Here is a 6,000-nt window from a genome sequence, read left to right on the forward strand (position 1 = left end):
GAGACACACACATTCTGTCAGTGAAGCTTTTGGTAGATGCCATTAAAACACTTTTTTTTATCAGCAGTAGAGTAATAAAGACCTTGAGGAGGTAATTGTCTAATTATCAAGGTTATATTATTCAGAACAATTAGAGTTGCAGCTTTTTTTTTTTTTTTTTTTTTTGTTTTCTTCTCTGGGTTAGATGTTGCGTCCTTGTTGCAGAGAGGCCGCAATGAGAATTGAAATGAGAGTGGATTGGACAGGGAGTATTGCATCACAGTCTAATGTGGAGTCTACAGTCATTGCGAGTTAAAGCATCCAGGTTTGAAATGGATATGCACTTCAGTTTGAAATGGGGATGCAGTTTAGCTGCACGTTTTGGCTCTGCTGAGGCTTTAGGTAAACAATTATTTTTACAGGAGGACTATTTGCAAAACTTGATTGAAGAACATTACATTTAACTGTGACAAATTGTGGGAGAAGGGCAGGCAGCTGGACAAGAAGCAGAACTGTCAGAGCTGAATCCCACTGTACTCGCGGCTCAGGGGTCAATATTGCAAACAGTGGTTTGACTCCAACACAAACAGTTTTGATCCTAATGCTCCCACTGATCCAAACATTTGCTTATCCAAATTTACTTCCAGTTACTGCCTGAAAAGACAAAGTGGGACTTTGCCCGGCAGAGGGTGGATTTTGTTGAAAGATTTGCCAAATGATTGATGACTTAGAATTGAACATGGTTGCCTGTTAACTAGTTCTTTGATTGGGGTTTATTGCTTTCATACGCTGCTCGGCCTGACGAAAATTTAAGATTTAGGTCAAAGTTGAGACCTTTTAACCTCTAATCAGCGTAGATGTAGCACCAGACAAGCAGTGAGCGTTCTGACTTTAATTATGGGCTATTATTATCATTGTGGGATGAACACAGAGGTCACAGAATCTTTGCAAACTGGCCCTTTCAATTCCTTTTCTGTTCTCAGCTTAAACCACTCTTCTTTATGAGGTTTCAGGGGTATGTAGGAAGAAGAAGCATGAAGAGCAATACATCTTTCAATCCTACATTTTAAGATTATCTGCATGCACTAAACAGTCTGTATGGTTTAAAGTTCTAAGAAAAGGAGAGCAGTCAGCAGAAACCCATGATGAAAGGGTTTTTTTATGGTCCATTAATAGATACTTCCAAGGGCATGCGGGCTTTTACGGAAAACTCATCTGTCTTCATCATTTTGGTTTGGTTTTCAGAAGGTATAGTGACGATGAACAGGATTGAGTTGAGAGATATAATACCATTGCATGCAATTACATTCAGAGCCATGCAAGAACCGAAAATGGATGATTTCCCAGGGGGTTGTACTAATCCACTCAAGTGCCATGGCACCTTGTCATCGTCTTCTTTAAACAAATCATATTTTTATCCTGGCGTAAGGTCACACTATTTACATGCATTTCTGCAGCTGCCAAAATTATTAGTGTTGGCATTACTTCTTAAAACATTATAGACTGTTCTGGGTGAGAATTTACCTAAACTGGGCATTCATAATGAATCCATTACACATCTATAAATGCACCGTGCTTGCAGAACATCAACACCATAAGACATCCATGTCAAGTCTCTGGGTCTCAAAATTGCATTGTAGTTGATGAATGCGAGACTCCGCTGTCAAGCAACTGCTGGCGAAAGTGAAAAGAGTGACAACACTGATCAATACTTTAAGTGTGTAGTGAGTGTCACGACTAAATAGGCTACACACAATCAAGGACACTGTAATAATGTGATCCGCTGAAATTATACTGTCACTTAGCGTTTCTTAACCTCTGCTGATAAACCAGCATGTGAACTGTGTCAGTGAATACATGTACATGATTCTCATTCCTACCCCCGTTATTCAAATAACGTGGCTTTTGGGTCAATGTATGGAGCTGCTATAACAGGCCTGTAATAGTTCATATAGACAAATGCTCTCATTATGATGTTAAGAGGCTTGGCTTGCCGTGATATTTACCCGACTTGCACAGCGTTATGGTTAACCTACTTTTGCTCATTCAAAGAGAGAGGAGGTAGCTGGCAGCTGCAACTCATACTTTTATGCCAAGGGACTGATCTGTGGGTGAAACACCATGATAGGTGGATAAAGATATTCTCTTAACTGCTTTATTTATGATGACAGTGCTTCTCATTTGAGGGGGGTATCAAAGTTGCATGAAAACAGCTTAACCTATGTACCCTTATTAGAGTATGGCTAATACCCAGATTATCTGTGCAGAAAAACCCGCTGGTTTGTGAGAGACGGTCTCATGGCTATGCTTGAAATTTCCCAACCTACAAGTTGCTGAAACCAGTGAACCTTCAACATCTATTGCTGTTTGATTACTTTGCTGATTTGCAACCAACAGATGACCCAGAAAACTTCATTTCAGTCACAGCGCGACACTTTAAATGCTATTGACTGAGCTGTGTAATGCAGTGATAAAACTGTGGCTTACTCATTCCTTGCTAAAGATCTAAACATTATCCTCCAGAAATTTCAGTGCATGAAAATAACTGTACCACATCAGTGCGATAGAAAAATCCATATGTAGCATGTTTGAACAATAAACAAATCAAAGTAGCTAATGACTGCAAACGCTGCATTGCAGCTAACAGAATGTTAATGACAGTGGAAGAAAATCCATCTCAAGAATAAGTTTTAGTGCTAATACTGGGGTCTAAAATGTTATGCTTAAAAAAGATTATTGAAATGGTAAATTATTAGCATGCGTCCATGTATCGACAATTGTCTGAGACAGTAAATCCATTCTCTTCATATGTTTTGTACGTATATATAAAGAACTAGTGCATGCACTGATGTTCTAAACTCCCAGACTTCAAGGCTCTGCACAGGCGTTTTCAGTCATTTTGGCATACCAGACATCCGTTGGGTGGACCTTTGCTGGGAATTACGTGAGGTCCCCAAACTCCGTGTACTAATAATCATAAAGGTGTAAATTGACTGACCCTAACAGGTGCAATAAAACTAACAGGAGAGAGAGGGAGATGTCAGCTGAGCACTCATCTGTGCACACCCACACAGTCCTCAGGCAAGGTTTAATCAGCCAAAATAAGTGAAAACACCTGGGTGGACCATTGTAGGAGAGCTTCAGTGTCGGTGGAAATGCAGCAAACTTTTAAATGTAAAAAACAAATTTACATTATCCTCTCCACAACATCCACGTTTGCTTATTTTTTGTTTTGTGGGCTTACATTTCTGACAATATTTGCCACCAATGCAATGTCTTCTGCTTGTGTGCATTTTTTCGTGAGTAAACTCTCACATCAATGAGTGATTCTGAATGCACCAAAGAGAGGTCTGATGATGACACAAGAATGACTTAAAAAAAAAAAAAAAAGTAAATGAATGTGCATTGTGATACTGCAGATGTGATCATCTATCTCTAAGATGCTTCAGCTCTCTGCAAGTTGATTTGGATAATTAATGCAAATGGATAGAAACCAGCGGCTGCCTATAGCAAGCTGAAATCCAAATACTTATGTAGTTAATGTGCAAATGCATGCAAACTCATGCAAAGATTAAAAAATCCCAACTAATTCACACTGAAACCACCTCCAACCAAGGTGGCTGCATTATTAACTGCAGAAGTAACTCACAGTAATGCTAATGAGACCTCTCGTCTTTAACAGCTATAAGAGCTAATGCACAACATAAAGCTTAGGTGTCAGTCAGCTCAGGTGTGTACAGAAAGGTTGGACATCCTTACCATTACTGTTAGCTTCACACAGTCGAACAGCTGAAAAGTCTGGAGGCCTGTTGTGTCTGAAGAGCTCAAGGATGGTGCTTGCGTGACACTTAATCCAGCCATCCTATTCAGCATCCACCATTTTCGTCAGACAGACCGGTTTCGCACTACACCAAACTGTGTATTGATTCAATAAACTGTCTATCGATTCTAAAAGGCTGAGCATGTTTCTATACACCGTCTCTCTCTGTGGCTTGCGCTCGCTTTTTCTCTCTGCCTCACCTTTAAATTTTCCATCTTATTTGTGATGGCAGACAAAGCATTTAAAGGGTGAAGCTTTTTAAGCTCAGGACTTTTGAGCGTATGACAGAGCGCATTAGCTTCTCCACTTTATGCAGATATTGGCCCACTTTGTCGCTATAAAGGCGTGTAGGGGACTATTTTTGCCCAATTCAAAGTGAAGAAAGTGTGTCATGACCCAGTAACACATGGTGAAACCTGTGTGAAGTCCTGCCGGATCACTCCCTCATGCTATATCCTTTCTTGGCACTGAACATTAATCATGATTGACAGATCGGCGTGCATTTGAACTCCTCCCAGAGGAGAACGCCATAAGTAACACCTTTTCAGCAAGCACTCAAAACCGAAATGGCTGTGTAGTTGGGAATTTTCTGTCAGATGGGGTCAATAAAAACGGTGCTAATTCCTGTGTGTCTAAATGAAAACTATGCAGTTAACAGTGTCGTACTCCTCTAAGAACGGGAGCAGAACAATGTTTAAAGGACTGCATTTGGCAAAAGCCTCTCAGACTGCCCTGTCAGGTCTGTCTACAGTCACAAAGGGAAAATAAATTGTGAAAGTGCAGTTGCTTCAATACATGCATTTCTTACAGTGCTACTGTGAATCCAAATTAAGGGAATCATTACTGAATAGTGAAAGTTGGCATTTACATTTATTTCCATGTCACTGTGCTCGGCAGAAATTTAACAACACATTAATCAATTTGGTTAACCACTTTTTCTCTGAGTGTTTTTAGGAGGCTTTCACAGTCATTTCTTTTGACTTGAGTGCGTTTAGTTTAGTCAATATAACAGCTCTATTTAAGGCTGGTGCTTTTCTCAGCTTGCACCAATGCACGAGGATACAAAGCTTCAACAAAAAGACACTACATAGGCTATATTTCACTATCGCAGGGTGATATAATGTTCTTTTTTTCGGAATTTTTACAGTAAGATTTGGTAAGATCTTACATAGTTACAGTAAACCAAAGTATGGGCTGTCAGTGGAGAATTTCATTCCTATCGCAGTGACTCGAGTAACCTAAAAAGATTCTCACTCTGTGCACTTTTGGTTTAAAACAGATTTTAAGGTTTGAATAGAAAACAGAACAATGGACGGCTCACGGAAAGGAATGGGGCCGTGAGATCCGGCTCCCTTCAAAGAAAAGTAATTCCCATCACTAAGAGCCAGGCTAGCTGTCTCTCCGTGTTTCCAGTCTTTGAGCTAACCTCAGCTAGCTTCATATTTACGGGCGTGAGAGTGGTCTCAATCTTCTCATGTGACTCTTGGCAAGAAAGCGAAGGGGTGTTATTTCCCTGCATGTCAAACTATTCCTTTAATCCAGATGTAAAGTTACGATAATAATGACAGGAAACTGCTATTGATAGAACCTATTATTGTCATCTACTGGGTCATGCCGTATCAAGGCATTTGGTCTTTTGCTGAAAAACAGAATGGGTCACACACAGAGTATTTCTAGTGCACTTTAAATTCTTTCATTTAAAGTGAATGCGTGCTTAAATGAATTTGTGAATGAATTAATTAACAGTGTGTAATTTTCAAAGCGATTCTCCAAGTTAACACATCTCTAACATTAAATTCAGAGGAGTCACATTTACATTACCTAATTGGGTACAGTTTCAGCTATTTATGAGCGAGTTTGTTTTGTACGTTTAAAACAAACATGCAAATAAAGCTAGAAGCAGCATTTTAATATTTTTGCCCTAAAGGCGTGCACGCTGTGTTCAATGACATCTCCTAGTAAAATGAAAACTACACTCTCAATATTGTTTATGCGTTGTGCTCACTGTTGTTTCCCCACCAACAGTTCTCAGCCAAGTGGAACCATCTCCCATAGCATTTGGTGGAGGTGGAAGACAAGCTCTTAATCGGCTGTGTTATTGAATTATTGAATTAAAAAGCTTAAGTACTCAGGGTGAGCATGTCAATTTTTCACAACTGAATGGTACACTGCTCATTCCATTTTCATCTGAATAGATCATT

Source organism: Pempheris klunzingeri, chromosome 10, assembly GCF_042242105.1.
Source record: "Pempheris klunzingeri isolate RE-2024b chromosome 10, fPemKlu1.hap1, whole genome shotgun sequence".
Taxonomy (NCBI): Eukaryota; Metazoa; Chordata; class Actinopteri; order Acropomatiformes; family Pempheridae; genus Pempheris; species Pempheris klunzingeri.